Here is a 22,403-nt window from a genome sequence, read left to right on the forward strand (position 1 = left end):
TAGAAATCTGTTGGAAATTGCCAAAGATAACCCATTCTGAAAATAATTACTTGTCATAGCTTCATGTGCAGATATGTGATTAAAACGTAAACCAAATGTAAACTGTTTCTTGATGTTCTTCAATAAAGTTAAAAATCACAAGCAGTCAACTATCACTTGAGCTATAATAGAACAAACACAACATAATAATACTAATATTAATAATAATATCAAATATTGAAACAAAAATTTTATCCCATAGTTTAAGTAATTTTATTTCTATTTAAATATATGTTTAATGTCTCATTTTTCTCCTATACATTTCAAGTAAATTTTATTAAGGTTAATTTACCCATAATAAAATGAAACCATTTTAGAGTACAATTCTGTGAGTGTTGACAAATGTATACAGCTGGCTAATCACCACCACAACCTAGAACATTCCCACCATCCCAGAACACTTTCTCATGTTTCTTTTTTGTCAGTCCTTGCTTCTTTCAGGTTCACCCCCAACCAACAACTGATCTACGTAGGTCTCTGTAGATCAGATTTATCTTTTCTAGAGGAATCATATTACATTACATGTACTCTCTTTTGTATGGTTTCTTTTCCTCAGACTAATGATTTTGAGATTCATCCATGTTACATGTTGTTAGTTTATTCTTTGTTATTAGTGAATAGTATTCCCTTGCATGAACATGATATAATGTGTTTATTCATTAATTGATAGGTTTTCTTTTGCTGTTAGGTATAAGATTATTATAAACATGCAGTACTAGTCTCTGTGTAATCATACATTTTTATTTACCTTGAGGAAATATCACTAGTGAAATTGCTTAGCCTTTTAATAACTATATGTTTAATTTTGCCTTTTGCTCCACATCTTCACCAACACTTAGATTTTTCTTTTTAATTTTACCCATTCAAGTGAATATTTAATGCTCTTTAACCATGGTTTAAATTTGCATTTTCCTGTTGACTCTTGTGATGTGCTTATGCAAGTCTTTTGCCCATTTTAAAATTAGATACTTTTTCTTTTGAATTGTGCAAATTCTTTATATGTTATGTATACACATCCTTTGTCAAATATATTTACTAAAAATAGTTTCTCCCAATCTGTTGTTTACTTCTCATTTTCTAGTGGTGTCTTTGAAGAGCAGAAATCATTAATTCTAATGATGTCCAACTTATTTTTTTTACTTTTGTGATTACTGCTTTTGGTTTGGTGTGTAAAGATTCTTTACCTACCTCAAGTTTTAGAAGATTTTCTCCCATATTTTCTTCTAGAAGTTTTTTAGTTTTAGAACTTAACTTTAGGTGTATAGTCAACTTCTAGCTAATTTTATATTCGAAGTAACCAAAAGCTTCTTTTGAGGAAAAGAAGCCAAAAGTAAAAAATCATATTTTGAAGAAGGATATCTAATTTTTCCATCATTTGGGGGAAGATAATCCTTTCCTCCACTTGTTATATTTGTTAAAAATCAATTGGCCATATAGATATGGGTCAATTTCTGTACTCTCTATTTAATTCCATTGATATATTTTTCTATGTTTATGCTGATATCTCATTTATTTTATTTACTATAATAAGTCTTAATATCAGTTATTAAAAAGTCCTCAAATCTGTTCTTACTTTTCAAAATTGTTTTGACTGCCAATGTCTTTGAATTTCTGTATAACTTTTAGGAGCAGTTTGTTCATTTTTACAAAAAAAAACTATAATTTATTTTTAAATCTTGATTTGGGTTTCAATACATCTATAAATAAATTGGAAAGAATTGATATATTAATGATGAATTTCTTAATAAATCTTGATATTTTATCTTCACTTATTTAAGTCTTCTTTAAATTATCTTAGCAGTATTACAGTTTTCAGTATACAAGTCTAACATATATCTTGGTAAATTCATACAGAAGTATTTCTTGATTTTAGATGTATTTGTAGATACTTTTATGTTTTAAATTTTATTTTTCAATTGTTCATTGCTATAATATTGACTTTTACATATTAATCTTGTATCTTTGTGACTTTGTTAATCTCAATATTTTTTCAAGTTGCATACAAGGTATTTTGTAGCTATTTTAGAATTTTTCATGTATACAATTACATCATGTGCAAAGGCAATTGTGATTTCCTTTAATATACCTTCTAAACCTACTAGACACTGAAGCATAGTGCTGAATAAAAGACGTAACAATGGAATTTTTCTGTCTTCTTTCCAAGAGAGTGAGTGGGTGAAGGGAATCATTTAGTCTCTCATTATTAAGTTTGATATTAGCTATAGGGTTTCATAAATGACCTTTATCAAATGGGGGAAATTTCTTTCTATTTGTAGTAGACTAAGAAGGTTTTTTTGGTTTGTTTATTACAAATGAATGTTTAATTTTGTCAAATGCTTTTGTCACATCTATTGAGAAAATTATCTATTTTCTCATTATTTTATTAACACTACATATTATTTTTTAATACTGTTTGAATGTTAAGCCAACCTTGAATTTCTGGGATAAATCCTACTTGGTCATGATGTGTTAACAATTTTGTGTTTTGTTGGATTCACCTTCTTAACCATTATTGAAGGATTTTGAATCTGTTTCATAATTTTCTTTTTATGTGATGCCTGTTTTGTTTTCATTATTAGGGTTATGTTAATCACATAAAATAAATCAGAAAGTGCCTCCTAATCTTATTTCTTGAAAGAACTGTGTATATTGATTTATTCCTTAAATGTTGGCTGGAATTGATCATTGAGGATATCTGGCCCTGAAGCTATCTTTGTGAAAGAGGTTTTTAGTTATGAATTCAGTTTCTCTAATAAATTTGTGGTTATCTAAGTTTCATATTTGTTCTTGTGTGACTTATGGTAATTTATAAGTTTATTTTTAGGAATTTGTCTATTTCATTTTTTTTCGAGTTTATGGATAAAAATTATTAAATTCCTTACTATAATGACTTTTGGAACCATGTGATATCTGCTTTTTTACTCTTGATACTTATGACTTTTGTATATTTTTTGTTTCCTAGTCCATCTAGACGTTTATCAGTCTATTGATAACAAAAAACACAAGTTTTTGTAACCTTTCAATTAAAATATAACATACAGATATGGTAAAATACACAAATCTTAAACATATTCCTCAGGAACATCTTACAAATGAATATGCTTCCATAATCACCACCCTAGTTCAGATGCAGAATTTTATCAGCAATCAAGAGCCTTTATCTTATCATCTTGCAGCCCATATTTTCCCCAAAGTTAACCACTCTTTTAACTTCTACTACCTTCAATTACTTTGCCTGTTTCAGAATCTCATATAAATGAAATCATGTGAACTATACTTTATATGCCTGGATTCTTGGTTAATATATTTTTAAGATGTATCCATGATATTATGCACAGCATTAGTTAAGTTGCCCATGAAGAAAAATAAATAAGCAAAAGAATGAAAAATAGACCCTGGGTTTCCTGTTCCTTGTGGAGTGTTCTTTCCCACCATTCTCACACTCATTTGTGTGTGAATATCCAGATTATAAAACTCTAGGGAATACAGACTATTTTCTATACTTCCCAAACAATACATTCACAGTCCTGAATTTTTACTTTTTAATAGAAATGCATTGACCCAGCTGGAATGGTCAAGATTTGTTAGGATTTTACCAGCAAGTAGAAAAAGAACGAAGCTGGGCCTTTTCCAGTTACCATCTTACTGACCTTGGATAAGTCACTTAATTTTTCTGAGCCTTACTTTGCTTCTCCATGAAGAAGGAGTAGTATGACTTGCCTTATCCTATTAACAGAAATACAGCAGGACTCCAGTAAAAACATGCAAAAGTACTTTGTCAAGAGAAAATCAACACATTTTTTACAAATGTTTTGTTAATATAATAAATGAAGCATTGAAGCTTAACATCCAAATCTTGAAAGCTAAAAAAAAAAACAAAAAAAAAAAATCCCAGCAGTCTGTTTCTGCCAAATCTGTGCCTGTATTCAACTGGCTAGGTAGGGGGGATGGTTGGGATGGGCTGGGTCCATTCTCTGAGACACACACATGCTAAGACAGGAGTTAGGCGCCTAGATGGGGCAAAGTGGAAAGACAGAAGGAATTAGAAGTTCCCATATGGGGTTTGTTTTTAGTTCATGAGATACATATTTCTATTAAATACATTATCATAAAACCGCTTCTAGCATTCGAAATTTTTATTTATTTTATTTTTAAATTTACATACAGTAAAATTTTTTCTTTCTGGTGCTGGCCACTGGTTTCATTAATTTTCTCTATTGTTTATCTAATTTTGAGTTCATTATGTCCACTCTTATCATCATAGATTTCATCTTTTTACACAGAGGCTGATTCCCTTTTCTTTTTTTCTTTTCTTTTTACCTTTTGTGGAAGGTGGGGTTAAAGTAGAAGCTTAGAACATTAATTTCAGACAATTTCTCTTTTCTAATGAAGCATTTAAATATATCAGTTTCTCCCTCAGCACCTCATACTTTCTGATAGGCTGTTTTCAGTGCTATCTAGGGTAAAATGTTTTCTAATTTCTCTTCAGCTATCATGTTACTTATGAGTTTCACAGAGTTACAACATTTAATTTCTAAATACTTGAAAATCTTTCAGATTTGTTTTATTTATATATAACTTAAATCTTTAATTTTTACGATTATAATTTGAAGTTTATTTTTTCTTTCATTGTTGCAATATAAAAATCTAACTGAATTTCGTATATTGATCTTTCTTTCTTTTTTTTTTCTTTCTCTTTTCCTTTTCTTTTTCTTTTTCTTTTTTTTTTTTTCTTGAGACGGAGTCTCCCTCTGTGGCCCAGGCTGGAGTGGGCGGCACCATCTTGGCTCACTGCAAGCTCCGCCCCCGGGTTCCCGCCATTCTCCTGCCTCATTCTCCCGCCATTCTCTCCCGAGGAGCTGGGACCACAGGCGCCGCCACCACGCCCGGCTAATGTTTTGTATTTTTAGTAGAGACGGGGTTTCACCGTGTTATCCGGGATGGTCTTGATCTCCTGACATCGTGATCCGCCCGCCTCGACCTCCCAAAGTGCTGGGATTACAGGCGTGAGCCACCGCGCCCAGCCTCTTTTTTCTCTCCTCTCCTCTCCTCTCCTCTCCCCTCCCCTCCCCTCCCCTCTTTCTCTCCTCTTTTTTCTTTTCTTTTCTTTTCCTTTCTTTTCGTTTTCTTTCTTTCTTTTTTTTCCTCCAAAATCTAGCTCTGTCTCCCAGTCTAGAGTGCAGTGGCGTGATCTCAGCTCGCCACAACCTCCACCTCCCGGGTTCAAGCCATTCTCCTCCCTCAGCCTCCAGAGTAGCTGGGGTTACAGGTCCGGGGCCCTCCACCTTCCCAGCTAATTCTTGTATTTTTAGTAGAGACAGGGTTTCACCACGTTGGCCAGGCTGGTCTCGAATTCATGACCTCAAGTGACCCCACCTCAGTCTCCCAAAGTGCTGGGATTACAGGCTTGAACCGCTGCTCCCAGCTTGATCTTTCATCCAGGGACTTTGCTAAACTCAAATATTTGTTCTAGTAGTACTTTTTTTTTTCCTAAAAACTTCAGATTTTTTTTATGTACACATTATGTTTCCTTCAAATAAAGAAAAATTTACCCATCTTTTCCAATCTGGATTATATTTATGTATACGTCACATAACAGATTTGGTGTAATTTTCCATCTTTTACATTTCTTGTGGTTTGTTTTATTGCTATATATATATATATATATATATATATATATAAAATGGGGAATAGTACATGTGCTTTTGAAACTGATGTATATGTTGTTGCTGTTGAATGAGGTTCTCTTCAAATGCCTATCGGTTCATGTAAAATAATGTTCACATAGTCTAGATTCTAATTTTTTTACTTGTTTTCTCAATTACAGGGAGAGGAGTGCTATAGTTTCTAACTCTAATTGTAGAAACGTCGGTTTCTCCTTTCAGCTTTGTCAAGTTTTGCTGTATGTGCTTTAGAGCTGTTTTCCATGCGTAGTGTTTAGAATTCCTGGGTATTCTTGAATAATTAATCCTTTGATCCTTATAAAGTGAACTTTATCCCTGGTTATATTTCTCTTTCTAAGCTTGACTTTGTCTGACATTAGTATAGCCAATCAACTCCCTTATGTTTAATGTTTGCATGGCATAGTTTTCTCCCATCATTTCACTTATTGACTTATTGTATGTTTGTATTTAAAGTGCATTTTTCCTTCCCTTAGTGGTTAATTTTATGCTGTTTCCCAATGTCTGAAAACAGTTATTGAATAAATATTGCCCCCTTTGTTTCTGTTTACAAAACAAAAATTTGTGTATAGTGGGATAACAAGTTCAGTACCATTATTCCTTCATAGCTGAATGTCTATATGTTTATACGTTTTTACCTTCTCATTGCTGTGTCCTGGCATTTTTAATTTATACACAGTGTTACCATCATGTTAATGACTACTGTACGTCCAGAACATAATACTTTTCTTATCTCCTGGTAACACTCTTTTACACGTTGAATAACAGCTTGCATTCCGTTTTATGATTCCAAGTGAAATGAGTATTGACTATATATAAATGGCATTTATCATCGTGATGCATTTGGAAAAACTTCAAAGGACTAAAATGTATCTATCTACACACTTTAAAGTACGAACCACAAAATGGATGATAATCTAAGCTCCTCCAATCGTGAAATATGGCCAAAAAGACATACCATGCTTTAAGTATAATAGTAAATACATTCAAAGGTGAATTACAAGTTGATGATAAAAAATTGCTGGCAACTAATTCCAAATGGAAAACATAATTATTTACTGAAATATTAAAAATTAATTTCTTTTTAATTATATTTAGATACACAAAATAAAATTTCAGTTATATTAAGAAATTGCATTAAGTTTATATTAAAAATCTTGTGGTAGCAATTTTATTAGCAGTTGTGGTTTAAAAGGTCTTACCTCACTATAATTTGATATGCCAAATTTTATTTTATCATGTCAGTATGTCCTCCATATTTGGGATTCTTATTTTTACTTGAGCTAGTGAATTTATTCTACAAAGCTTACATCTTCAGATTTGACCCTTAAACCTCATAAAATTATATTTTCTTAATTATAATAAAAGTTCTTAGTGAATAATTCCCTAAATGTTCAAAAATTCTACTAATTTACTTTTCATTCCTTTCATCTTTTTTATATAATGATATAATACCTTCTTAATTATCTTCTTGGTGCACTGCCTATAGCATTTTTTAAGATAAGTTTTCTTACTACTCTTAAATGGATTTCCAGGCTGGATGATAGTTATATTTTATATATACACACACGTACTTTTAATATATGTATATATGCACACATACGTATGTATATTTAAACATATAGATAGCTATAGATATATAGATGTAGGTCATTATTTTTAAATCAACATATTAAATCACACCACAATTTTATAGGATGTGATCATTAGTACAAAAGTTATCTGCTATTGTAGGTAATCTATCATTTACTATCTACTATTAATGAACAGAATATGATATACAAAAAATAAGTATTTGCATCTTCTAATTTCCGCCACAAAGAGCAGTTTTTGTAATATTTTAAAGTATTTGCCATAGAAAGAAATTCTGGTAAAAAAATCAAATTCTATGAGACTGAAAATTTCTTACATTTGCCCCTTTTAATAGAGAGCTTATAATTTTATGAACACTGAACTGGAGATGTGGAAATAAATTAAAAATGTTGGGAATATGGATTTTTTAAAAATAATGTTTATTTTGAAACATTTTAAATAGAAGAATTTTTAAAAATCACTATAATGAATATCATGTACAAATTCTTTTAATTTTCTTTTTTACACTTGTCTTAGTCCATCTGAGCTGCTATAACAAAGGGTCATAGACTGGGTTGTTATAAATGCAGAAATTTATTTCTTACAGTTCTGGAGATTGGGAAATCCTACATCGAAGTGCTAGCAGATTCCATTTGATGAGGGCCCAGTCCCTTATTAATACACAGCTGTCTTCTTTCTGTGTTCTTAGAAAGTAGTAGGGACAAGGGAGCTCTCTGAGACCTCATTGATAAGGGTACTAATCTCATTCATGACCTCATGGCCTAATCGCCTTCCAGAGCTTCACACCCACATACCATCACACTGGGCTTAGTAATGAACATATTTTGGGGGAAATAAACATTCAGTCTACAACAATACTCATATATTTTTAATGAGTAAATTGTACAGATAAAGGTAAGCCCTTTGTGTGCCTCAAATAGACTCCACTCCCTTTCCTTGCTCCCCAAAGGTAAACATTCTAAATTCACTATTTATAATTGAACATGACACAACATATTCAAGAATCCATACATGTGTATGGATTCTTTGTATTATATTTTAAAATTTCTGTAAGTGGTGTCACACTATAGTCACAATTGTACAACCTGATTTTTTTATTTTGCTAAAATATTTATTTGGGATTTAAGTAGTTTTAGTTGTTTACTTTAACTGCTATACACTATTCCAGTTATATAAATGTACCCCAATATATGTATCTGTTCTCCTGTTGTTAGACATTTAGATGATTTCCACATTTTCTCCATTACAAAAAAATGTTAAAATGAACATTCTTGTAGGGACATCTTGTGCCATATTTGGGATACTCTAAGACTATATATAAAAGTGGAATTGCTAGTCCAGGTCATGTCCATCTAAAATATTTCTAAATATAGACAAGTGATTGTACAAATTTTCATGACCACCAGAGTAAAGGAGAATTTAAAAAATGAATCAATATTTTACAAGACTTCCTTTTTACTTTTTTTTTGAGTCTCACTCTGTCGCCCAGGCTGGAATACAGTAGTGCAGTCTCGGCTCACTGAAACCTCAGCCTCCTGGATTCAAGGGATTGTCTTGCCTCAGCCTCTCAAGAAGCTGGGATTACAAGTGCATGCCACCACACTTGACTAATTTTTGCATTTTTAGTAGAGATGGGGTTTCACCATATTGGCCAGGCTAGTCACAAACTTCTGACCTCAAGTGATCCACCTGACTCAACCTCCTGAGGTGCTGGGATTACAGGTGTGAACCACAGCACCTGGTCATATCCAATATTTTTTATTGTAATATTTTCTTTATTATATGTAGGAATTTAAATAAAATACATATTTTTATAAGTTAAAGTATTTCAGAATAAAATTTGAAATTATTTTTTGGTACATGCTGATATAATTAATTAGCAGAGTAATTCTTAGCAGTTAGTAATTCTTCATGTGTTCAAAATTCTCCTTGATTATTCAATTAAAGTAGTACAACCCCTTTCTCAGGCTATATTACGTTTATTTCTTCTGTAACAGTGTCAACATAAAAATTTTTTCGGTGACTACTCTCCACACTGAAAATACCCTCAGATCACTTCAATTTTTCATGGAAAGTTTTAAAAGCACTAAATGGAATGTTTCATACTTCCTGTTGCACACAGCCTTCTGACTTCTCAGTATCATGCTGCATTTCCTTCACACTGGGCTGTCCACTTGATTTGTGTTTCTTTTCATCTCAGGTTACTCCTGTGCTGTCTTTGGTCTCCTGAGATGGATGACGTCTCCCCTTTCCACATCATCTTCCTACAGTGTTCTATGTGCTACAAAAGTAACATGATCAAAGGGACCTGAGGGCTTTATTCCTGATTATGATGTCATTATTTACTGCAGTGACATCTCATTTACCTGTATAATCCAGGTCCTCCCCAATCTGAGTAATCAATCATTCACAAACTTAGATATTCTTAACTACAAAGGAGACACATATTTGAAAAGTTTTGATCTAGCCGCAAACAACTTTTAAATGTGTTTTCTTGAGTTTTTGTTGCCTTACATTATCTTGGCTAAGAAATTGGATGTATTATTTATAGTAACATAATTGCAATTGAATACTTTGCTGTTTTTGGCATCCTAAATATTCCAGCCAACAGAGACTATTGAAGTTTAAAATACCAGCAAGACAACTCACTATATTCTGTTCTATGTATATTATACTTATATTCTATTCTGTATATTTAATTCTCTATGATTCAAAGACTTGTCTGTATTATGCACATTAGTCCACAAAGAATTTACTCAAGAAATTGTTATAGGGTGGTGGATTATACCATCAATACCCACTAAGCAGTGAAGCAAATCATTATTAAATTACTTCAATGATCTTACTGGAAAAAAGTGAACAGACATTTAAAAATATCTTGTATAGCTCTGCTGTTTGATTGTTTCTTATGTTTCCAGATAAATAATCTTCTGTATTCAGAAAATCAAACTTTGTTCCTATGTATTTTATTTGATGGCTTTGAGCATTGATTCTGGAGCCTGACCTGGAAAGAATTTTGGTGATATGTAACAAAATAAGTCACCATGCAATTACCTTTTCACCTAGCAATTCCACTTCAAAGAATCTACCCAATATATGCCTCAAAGAATATGAAAATATATATATGCACATGGTTACTCATATCAACATTGTTTATAATTGCAAAATACTGGAAACAATCTAAATACTCAGATATGGAAGAATTGTTGGATAAGTTATGTTATGTATACAAAATGAAGTATTATAAAGACATTATTTGTAAATTGGTATGAGATAATTTCCATGATATATTGTTAAGTGAAAAAAAATTGCAAAAACTAATTGTATCCTATTCTTCTTGCAAGAAAGAAAGAAGTATAGGAAAATACATTTGATATAGTTTGGCTGTGTCCCTACCCAAATATCATCTTGAATTGTAGTTCCCATAATCCCCATGTCATGGGAAGGACCTGTGAGAGGTAATTGAATCATGGGAATGGTTACCCCCATGCTGTTCCCATGATAGTGAGTTCTCACGAGATCTAATGGTTTTATAAGGGGCTTTTTCCTCTTTGCTCAGCACTTCTCTCTCCTGTTGTCATATGAAGGATATGTTTGCTTACTCTTCCACCATCCCTCAGGATCGTAAGTTTCCTGAGGCCTCCACAGCCATGCAGAACTGTGAGTCAATTAAACCCCTTTTCTTTATAAATTACTCAATCTCAAGTATTTCTTCATAACAGCATGAGAACAGACTAATACACATTGATCTTCTAATTTATGCAAAATAAATACAAGAAGCACAAACCAGAAGATCAAGAAATTTGTTCCCTATAGAGGGTGGCAGAGAATGGAGTAGAAAGCAGGGGAAATAGGAATATGGTAGTAGGGATGCAGTAGAAACCACACTTCTATAAGTACACTTCTTTGTTTAACTCTTAGACTTCAGTAATTTCTCACATGCCCATAATAACAAATAATTGAAAGAAACCAGAGTTGGCCAGGTTGTAGGATATGAACAGTAAACAATGGACCTACTTATATTAGAAATTAATAACATAATAATATTTTCACACTGAAGAGGATGGAAAAGAAAATAATTTAAGTAATTTTGGGGGAAAATAAACATTTTTGTTGGAAAGATGGAAGACTAAATAAACAAAAAGGAAAAAGAACTATGCGAAATATTGTAGTCAGGTTAGTAAACCTTACAGAGATAAGGTTTAACAATTATCTAACTGCCTGATATATATAACAGGATTGAACTCATAGGTAAATCTACTGTAGAAAATGAAGGCCCGGCAGTACACGGTGGCTCTTGCCTGTAATCGCAGCACTTTGGGAGGCCAAGAGAGGAAGATTGCTTGAGCTCAGAAGTTTGAGACCAACCTGGGCAACACGGCAGGACAACATCCCTACAACATTTTTAAAAATTAGTCAGATGTGGTGGTGCATGGCTGTGGTCCCAGCTGCCTGGGAAACTGAGGGGAGAGGATCACTTAAGCCGGGAACGTTGAGGCTGTAGTGAGCCATGTACATGCCACTGCACAACAGCCTGGGTGACAGCAGGATTTTGTCTCAAAAAAAGGAAAAAAGAGAAAAGAAAATGAAAGCTCATATTATCTCTACAGTGTGGGATTGATATCAGAGATGTAAATATGAACTCTTGGTTTATTTTCAACAAAAACACACACAGAAAAAATAGATCTATAGCTATGCATGGGTTAGTATACATATATTCTAACTCTGTTGAGAAGCATTAGGAAGTAGTGCTTCCTGGTAGCAGTGAAAACACCTCGGTATAGTCTGTCTTCACATTGCCTTCTCTCCTGCAAGTGTGAAATCTCGCGCTTCCTCTCTCTCTTATAAGAATTATCCTGGATAATTGATCATCTCAATGTCCTTACTGTAATCCTGTATTTTGGCCATGTAAGATATCATTCGCTTCCAGGGTGGGATAGTTAATTTTTATGTGTCAACTTGTCTGAGTCACAGGATTTCCAGAAAGCTGGTTAAACATTATTTCTGGGTTTGTCTATGGGGGTGTTTCTGAAAATAATCATCAGGAATTGAACGGGTAGACTAAGTAAACATAAGGCCCTCTCCAGTACGGGTGGGCATCACTGAATTCATTACTGGCCTGACTAGAAAATAAAGGTGGAGGAAGTTAGGTTAACTCTGCCTATCTTGCTGAGATGGGACGTCAATCTTCTCCTGTCCTTGGAGCTCCAGGTTTCAGGCCTTTGAATGATACCTCCAGCTTTACTGGGCTTCTAGCTTGCAGATGGCATATCAAAGGATCTCTCAGTGTCCATAATCATGTAAGCAAATACCTTATAATATATCATGTGAATCAATAAAAGATTCTGTGTGTGTATGTGTCTGTGTGTGCGTGTGTGTAATTTCCTATTGGTGCTCTGTCTGTAAAACCATTACTAATGCACAGTCATGAGGACATGGATATCTGTTTTTGGAAAGGAGTGAATTTTCAGCATCCCACCATATTTGTGACTCCATACCAATATAAATAATTAAAATGAATACATAATTTTAGAGAAGAAACAGCTCTTCATTAGAGATGAATTCAAATTTTTTAAAATGTAGAAGAAATGAAAGAAATAGAAAATCAACTAGGGAAAACACTACATTAAAGTAAAGTATTTCTTCAAAGTGTATTATCAATTACAAAGTGAAAAATAACTTTATCTGGAGAAACCCAGCAGACACCACATAATGAACATATCAAAGCTAACAACACGAGTGAACTCCCATTCACAATTGCTACAAAGAGAATAAAATACCTAGGAATACAACTTAAAGGGATGTGAAGGACCTCTTCAAGGAGAACTACAAACCACTGCTCAAGGAAATAAGAGAGGACACAAACAAATGGAAAAACATTCCACGCTCATGGATAGGAAGAATCAATATCATGAAAATGGCCATACTGCCCAAAGTAATTTATAGATTCAATGCTACCCCCATCAAGCTACCATTTACTCTTTTCACAGAATTAGAAAAAAACTACTTTAAATATCACATGGAATCAAAAAACAGTGCACATAGTGAAGACAATCCTAAGCAAAAAGAACAAAGCTGGAAGCATCACACTACCTGGCTTCAAACTATACTACAAGGCTACAGTAACCAAAACAGCATGGTACTGGTACAAATATATAGACCGATGGAACAGAACAGAGGCCTCAGAAATAATGCCACACATCTACAACCTTCTGATCTTTGACAAACCTGACAAAAACAAGCAATGGGGAAAGGATTCCCTATTTAATAAATGGTGCTGGGAAAACTGGCTAGCCATATGCAGAAAACTGGACCCCTTCCTTACACCTTATACAAAAATTAACTCAAGATGGATTAAAGACTTAAATGTAAGACCTAAAACCATGAAAACCCTGGAAGAAAACCTAGGCAATACCATTCAGGACATAGGCATGGGCAAAGACTTCATGACTAAAACACCAAAAGCAATGGCAACAAGAGCCAAAATTGACAAATGGGATCTAATTAAATGAAAGAGCTTCTGCACAGCAAAAGAAACTATCATCAGAGTGAACAGGCAACCTATAGAATGGGAGAAAATTTTTGCAATCTATCCATCTGAAAGAGGGCTAATATCCAGAATCTACAAGTAACATAAACAAATTTACAAGAAAAAAACAAACAACCCCACCAAATGTGGGCCAAAAATATGAACAGACACTTCTCAAAAGAAGACATTTATGCAGCCAACAAACATATGAAAAACAGCTCATCACCACTGGTCATTAGAGAAATGCAAATCAAAACCAGAATGAGATACCATCTCATGCCAGTTAGAATGCCGATCATTAAAAGGTCAGGAAACAACAGATGCTGTAGAGAATGTGGAGAAATAGAAACACTTTTGCACTGTTGGTGGGAGTGTAAATTAGTTCAACCATTGTGGAAGATAGTGTGGGGATTCCTCAAGGATCTAGAACCAGAAATACCATTTGATCCAGCAATCCCACTACTTGGTATATACCCAAAGGATTATAAATCATCTACTATAAAGACACACGCACACATATGTTTATTGCAGTACTATTCACAATAGCAAAGACTTGGAAACAACCCAAATGCCCATCAGTGATAGACTGGATAAAGAAAATGTGGCACATATACACCATAGGATACCATGCAGCCATAAAAAACCGGATGAGTTCATGTCCTTTGCAGGGACATGGATGAACCTGGAAACCATCATTCTCAGCAAACTAACACAGGAACAGAAAACCAAACACTACATGTTCTCACTCATAATCGGAAGTTGAACAATGAGAATACATGGACACAGGGAGGGGAACATCACACACCAGGGCCTGTAGGGGGGTGGGGAGCTAGGGGATTGATAGCATTAGGAGAAATACTTTATGTAGATTATGGGTTGATAGGTGCAGCAAACCACCATGACATGTGTATACATATGTAACAAACCTGCACGTTCTGCATATGTATCCCAGAACTTAAAGTATAATAAAAAAGTATATTAAACAATGAGGGTTGTCAAAGGAGATGTGTATATCAATACTAATGTTCATAACAATTACAGCAAACTGAAAACAACCCCAATATCCATTATGAATGATAACTGGACATTGGACATTGGATAAACTAATTTGTTATAATCATATAATGAAATACTACTCAGTGATTAAAAAAGAGATATACCTGGATGAACTTTATAACATCACACTGAGCAAAAGAAGCCTGACACAATATTCATACCATATATGTCCAATTATATGCAATTCAGGAAAAGGAAAAATATACATACCATATATACATGCCATATAATTCCAATTATATGCAATTCAGAAAAAGGAAAAATACATGAATAGAAATAGAAAGCAGAACAGGAAGTTTGAACAGAAGCAGAAAAGGAGATTAACAGAAAGTAAGTACGAAAGAACATTCTAGAGTCATAGAAATGTTTTGTTTTTGATAGGAGTGTTGGTTAAATGGACATATACATTTGTCCGAACTCAAAACTGCACATCTAAAATCAGCACATTCATTTTATGTAAATATACAATAAAGTGGGGGCAAGGAATGAACTGAGAAGTGGATAGAAGAGAAAGGGAACCCACCACCCCAATTCCGTTACAAAATAAATTTCAGGCTTGTGCCTCTGTGGAAATTCCCCATACTCCAGACCCTGAAGTACGCTCGCTGGCATATGATCAAAAGCAAGGTCACTCCAATAATCACAAATACATCTGAATTTCTGTCTTACTTAACATTACACTGTTTTGGTTTCTTTAAAAATTGCTATATCCCCAAAACATTTCAAGAAAATAAAATTTTCAAGAAAGTATATTCTATTGTTTTTACTGCTGGCAGTTTCTGATACTACTGGCTAGCCGCTACATACTTAGAGCTTATACGATCTGTTTGCAATCAGTTTGGGAAAAACTATGACCTTGCTCCCCCATAATACTCTGGTAAATTATGGTTGTCTTACTTCATCCCTCTCCTCATTTTCCTAACAAATTTACATAAAAATCCTATAGATTTCCAGTTCATAAAATTATGCTTTCAATTCTCTGTACACACGTGTATACTTCCACCCCTTTCCAGGTCATCTTAGTCCAATGACCCAGAATATGTTTTTTATTTTCTTTCATTTATTTTCATCATATGATTTTCAATTTGAATTTAACGTGTTGCCAAGTGACCTTTATTTTTTGCCCCCTGGCACTAGTTAAATCAGATTCCTTTGTGTGTATAGTTACTATTTTCCTTGGTTGGTCTCCCTGAAATTATTATTTTATTTCTATTGGACAAATCAAGGCCTAAACTATTTCTCTTTTTAAGAAAAAAAAGTGATAAAAAGACTAGAGTGCTACTGTTTTGTGAAGAAAAGAGGTAAGTTTACTTGTAACAAAAATAAAATTAAGAAATGTAAATTATACTGAATTTTAAAGAAACCATATACTTTGAATAAGATTCAAAAATATATTAGACAACATAATTCGAGAAACCAAAAGAGAATAAAAATTATTCCCTAAACATAGGGCAAAATGGATTATTGAAAGTGAATAGCTGACAAAATTTGGATTGAATTGCCTACAATAAATGCTTCACAGAGGATCTGGAGGCCCAACTCCCCAATAATTGTAGCAACATAAAATCTGTGTGAGCGGCCGGGCGCGGTGGCTCAAGCCTGTAATCCCTGCACTTTGGGAGGCCGAGATGGGCGGATCCCGAGGTCAGGAGATCGAGACCATCCTGGCTAACTCGGTGAAACCCCGTCTCTACTAAAAAATACAAAAAACTAGCCGGGCGAGGTGGCGGCGCCTGTAGTCCCAGCTACTCGGGAGGCTGAGGCAGGAGAATGGCCGGAACCCGGGAGGCGGAGCTTGCAGTGAGCTGAGATCCGGCCACTGCACTCCAGCCCGGGCGACAGAGCGAGACTCCGCCTCAAAAAAAAAAAAAAAAAAAAAAAAAAAAAAAAAAAAAAAAAAATCTGTGTGAGCTCTGATTTATGCACTGAGGAGAATCTACAGGGATTTAGGTTGGGTTAGTCAGTGTCAACTTCCCGGGACTCTGAGATAAGCTGGAAATCATTTGCTAAGAATTTTCCTGAATATGAAGTGGCTTTAATAAGATAGTTTGATGAGTAAATGAATCAGAAAATTGAGGACTGAATTTTCCTTACGTTTTATACCTTCTTGCAATGATAGCAAGGTCAAAACATTTGGATTACAATTTAAGAACCATCAACTCTTTAGGTAAAGACTAGTAAAACCAAGTCATTGTCAGACACTAAAACAAAGCCATGAATCATACTAATACAAATGCAGTTCGTGGTCTTAGATCTCACATTTGCAAAGAAAAAACTGGGCTGCACTGTTGTACATATTATGAAAATACGAAGATCAGCAGCAACATTCTGACATTAATTGTGAGCTGTGCAGAAAATCACATCTAATAATCAAATATGCAAATTATTTTCAAAATAAAATCAAGTGAATTTAAAGGTTTTTTAGTAAACATTATATACTTCCTTTGACTGAACACAATAGAGTTACAGGGACCATTAGGCATTACGCATGTTGGAAGCCTCCATTAAATCTGTGCCAAAATCCTGTGTTTTGCTATGATTACAACTTATTGTTGTGTTTTACTTTCTTAAACGTATTTTGATTGCCAATATAAGCAAATATCCAGAGCAAGGTATTGTCCTTACGAATGTGTTACAGCTGAAAAGGACTTCAGATCATCATATATAACCCTTTTTCATATATTAATGTTTACTCACATACTCTAGCATATGGAGTACTTACAATGTTCCATACATTGTTCTAGGTACTAAGCACACAAAGCAAACATGAGAGACAAGGCATTGGCCTTGACTTTTCCACTGGAAACATCTCTGCTCAATATACAAAATCTATGAAGTCGTGTTTTTCATGAGGATGTTGAAAACATGCACAAACAAATGTTTTTTTTCTATTTATCAATGTATTTATTTATATCGGATAATGTTATGGTGACTTAGCCCATAACCAGACTAAACATTTCTGTATCATCTCTGCTTGTTCATTGTACCGCAATACAGAAAGATTTTGTTTGCCCTACCAAATTATTTATTATTATCTTCCATTTTCCTTCTGGATTACCCCCTGAGTGTGTAAAACCAGTATCTTCATCATTTATGCCTTCTTCATGTTCTAGAAAAGAATAAAACTTAGAGGTTACTCAACTAAAATCCATGTTTATTATCATGTAATCTTAACAAGTGCCTGATATCTAAATATAATTCTTATTCTAATATATAGTTCTGCCTTTCCTCCGGCCCACTTGCCTTCATTCCTGAATGCAAATTCCTACTGGAGGAGCATCAGGGTGGAACCAAAGTTATAAACAGTGAAGTAAATGGACTAATATTTAATTGTCCATAGTTGAAGGTTTTATTTGGCTCTTCACATGTTTTATCTGCTGCATAAAAACAATTAATCTCTTTCAGACTAAGGCATCTTGCAATTTTGAATTTTATTTTGCAAAATAGAAACTAGTCTTTATTCTGTTGTTCCTTATTGGTGATTCATCAAGTTGATCTCCTCACCAGAATCTTTTATTTTAATATTTTATTATAAAAATTAACGATAAGGGATATTGAAAACTCTGAGAAATTTCTAATCACCGATGATCATAATAAATAACTAACATAAAAACATGGTCTCTTAAACCTTTAGATCACGTAAATCGACTCACAGCAACCAGCTAGTTGCACAGACATTAAAATAAAATTTTCTACCAAATTAGTTGACTATTGAAAAATACACTAGTATATTTCATAGTATTAGGGAATTTCAATTTATCAAGAGTCAATAATACATTAAAGTTTCATTAAGGGCTGAAGAGAGTTGTCTCTCAAATCTGCTCACATAAACGTTTAGGTTATGTTTTATTTTCAAACCATAGCATTTAATTGGAGGAAAGGGAGAGGAGAGGGAGATGTCAGTAGGTTTGCAAAGAAGTATTAATTATTAAATCAAAAACAAGTATGTTTGGAAAGAAAATTAACCTTTTCCTTTGCACTAAAAATAATAATGCACCCCAGAAAGTATATATCTACACAGCAGTAAATAAAGGCTTCCCGGTGGAAATACTGTAAGAATTATCGGAACTTTTGTTTAAATTTTAACTACCATGTCAGTGGGGAGGCTTTTTATAACAAACAGAATCTTCAGCTCAAAATGTATTAAAAATCATTAGCTTCCTCAACAGGAAGTAAAGAAGAAGACAGATGTCATGGATTGCTGATTCACTAGCTTAACGATGTCATCAGGGACTTCAGTTCTCTCCATCCCTTTGCTCTGCTGTTCACATTGTTGGCTTCATTTTAAGGCTAGTTACACTTGGGATCATATAAAGGATCTCAGCAGCAACCAAGAATATGCATTCTTAGTAACATCCAGTAGAAAGAAGTCTCTTCCTTCCTCAGAGAATGTGGCTCTTGCCATAGGTCGAATAGCCAGAATTTTAATAATCTGGAAAATGGCCTATGCTTGATTAAAACATATCAAGAACCACCCAGCTTCTCCAAAATAAAATGGGCTGATTAGTTTGTCACCAACATCTTAGCAAATTGAGGTTCTAGTAGGAAGGAGAAAGTGGGGAATAGATTCAGGATATGCAAATAGCTATGCTTTCTACAGCTGTGGTTCTGTCCCCTCCACGACTCTAAGTACGTTCCTGATATCCCCTCATCATGAGACTAGCACAATAGTTCACATACGTTGGGTGCTCAGCAGATGCTTCTTTGTCCTGCCTGACGGGGAATGTAAAGAAGCATTTTCATTATAGATAAGAAATGAAAAAGAAGTGAGCAGCAGAAGAGTAAATATTAAAATGCTGAAAAACCTGACTTGCTATCTTGGATTTAGTAATGGCCATGCTGGGCATAATCAAAATGTGTATGAAAAGGTTTAGCAAAAAAATGATGTGGTCCTGTGTCATACAGGCACTATGGACCATAAAACATAATCCATGCAATCAAAAATCATTTCAACATCAATCAAATCCCTTCCTTACATTTGTCAAATATCATGAAAGAATCATAATCCCTAAAAATACTCTTTATGTTCCTCCTTGTTTTTCTCAGTCAGCCTCAGCCTTTATGTATTTTCCATTGCTTTGTCTCTCCCATCAGACGAACGGAGCACTCTTTTGCTTCTTTCAGTTTGTGGCACTTTCATTCCTTTTCTTCCTGTCCAGTCTTTCACACATAAAATTTTAGGGTCACTGTTTTAGAAGGTGGAAAGGGCTGTTTATACTTGTATATTAATATTTTTGTCCTTACGACAAAAGAAAAATCAAAGGAGAATTGAAGCATGTGAATGTGAGTAACCAAAAAAATTAAAACTCCCTGTTCACCAAAATTATCTATCCCTAAATAATAAAAATGGATGAAATATTTGAACCAAACTAAGTGCTATTAGATAAATTAGGCAGAATGAGCATGATGTCAAACTTGTGGAAATTATATAAGTTAGCATACACATATACATATTCTTATAACCATAGTTTTTTTTTCTTTTGCTTTTTAGTAACACTCAATTCTGGTGATGATACAGAAACAGCAAGCAGTGGGACAGGAATTCTCATACCCCAGCTGATTACAAGGTACGAGACTATTTCTAGACGAGAGCCTTACATTGCTAATGTCTTTCGATTCTGCACTTTCACTTCTTTGAGTCTAACTTGAAGAAAAAGAAACACAATGTAAAGAAGACAAGTCCACATTTATTTTTCTTAATGTCATTGATAAGTACAAATAATTAGAAATAATCTAAATATAGAATACAAAGGTAATGGTTAAATAATTCTGGTCATTCATGGAATAGAACAGAATTTGGCTATTAACAATGGTATTTACAACATTGAGCAGGGCACAACAAGATAATATTTATTCCAAGAAAATATTTATTCCAAGACATAAAACTAAAGAACTGGGGTATAAGCCAGGGGCCAGGAAAATTTTTTAAATACATTTTTAAATTTTTTTCTATTATTTATTAAAAATTTAGTGGATACGTAGTAGATATATATATTTATGGGGTGTATGAGATGTTTTCATACAGGCATGCAATGTGAAGTAAGCAAATAATGGATAATGAGGTACTTATCCCCTCAAGCGTTTATCCTTTGAGTTATAAACAATTCAATTACATTACTTCGGTTATTTTAAAACATACAATTAAGTTATTATTTACAATAGTCACCCTATTGTGCTCTCACATAGAAGGTCTTTTTCCTTTCTTTTTCTGTTTTTTGTTTGTTTTTGTTTTGTTTTGTTTTGGTACCTCTTAACCATCCCCTCTCCGTCACAACCCCCCACTAACTTTCACAGCCTCTGATAATTATCCTTCTATTCTTTATGTCCATATGTTCAATTGATTTGATTTTTAGATCCTACAAATAAATGAGAACATGCAATGTTTATCTTTATGTGCCTGACTTATTTCACTTAATCTAATGACCTTTATTTCCATCCACGTTGTAGAAAATGACTGGATCTCATTCTTCTATATGACTGAATAGTACTGTATTCTGTATATGTACCACATTTTCTATATCCATTCATCTGTTGATGGACACTTAGGTTGCTTCCAAATCTTAGCTATTGCAAACAATGCTGCAACAATGATCAGAGTTCAGATATCTCTTCGATGTTCTGATTTCATTTCCTTTGATATATATCCAGCAGTGGGGTTGCTGGAGCATATAGTAGCTCAATTTTTAGTTTTTGGAGGAACCACCAAACTGTTTTCCATAGTGATTACACTAATTTATATTCTCACCAATAGTGTGCAAGTGTTCCCTTTTCTCTTCACCAACATTTGCTATTGCCTGTCTTTTGGATATAAGCCATTTTAACTGGGTGAGATGATACCTTATTGCAGTTTTCATTTGCATTTTCTGATGTTGAGCACCATTTTGTGTGCCTCTTTGCCATTTGTGTGTCTTCTTTTGAAAAATGTTTATTCAAATCTTTTGCCCATTTTTTCGATTGAAATATCAATTTTTTTTTCCCTAGACAGTTGTTTGAGCCTCTTATTTATTCTGGTTAGTAATGCCTTTTCAGAGGAATAGTTTGTGAATACTTTCACCCATTCTGTGAGTTGTCTCTTCACTTTGTTGATTGTATCCTTGGCTGTACAGAAGCTTTTAAATTTGATGTTATTCCATTTGTCAATGTTTGTTTTGTCCGTGCTGGTGCGATACTACTCAAGAAGTTTTTGCCCAGACCAATGTCCTGAAAATTTCCCCCAAAGTTTTCTTATACTAAATTTATAGTTTGAGGTCTTAGGTTTAAGTTTTTAAACTATTTTAATTTGATTTTTGTATATGGTGAGAGATGAGGGTCTAGTTTTATTATTTTGTATATGGCTATCAGTTTTTCCAGTTTTATTATCCAGTTTTATTAAAAGAGGTTGTTTTGCTCCCAGTGTATGTTCCTGCCACCTTGTCAAAAATGTGTTCACTGTAGCTGTGTGGGTTTGTTTCGGGGTTCTTTATTCTGTTCCATTGGTGTATGTGTCTGTTTTTAAGACAATAACA

Source organism: Chlorocebus sabaeus, chromosome 22 (genome assembly GCF_047675955.1).
Source record: "Chlorocebus sabaeus isolate Y175 chromosome 22, mChlSab1.0.hap1, whole genome shotgun sequence".
NCBI classification, from domain to species: domain Eukaryota; kingdom Metazoa; phylum Chordata; class Mammalia; order Primates; family Cercopithecidae; genus Chlorocebus; species Chlorocebus sabaeus.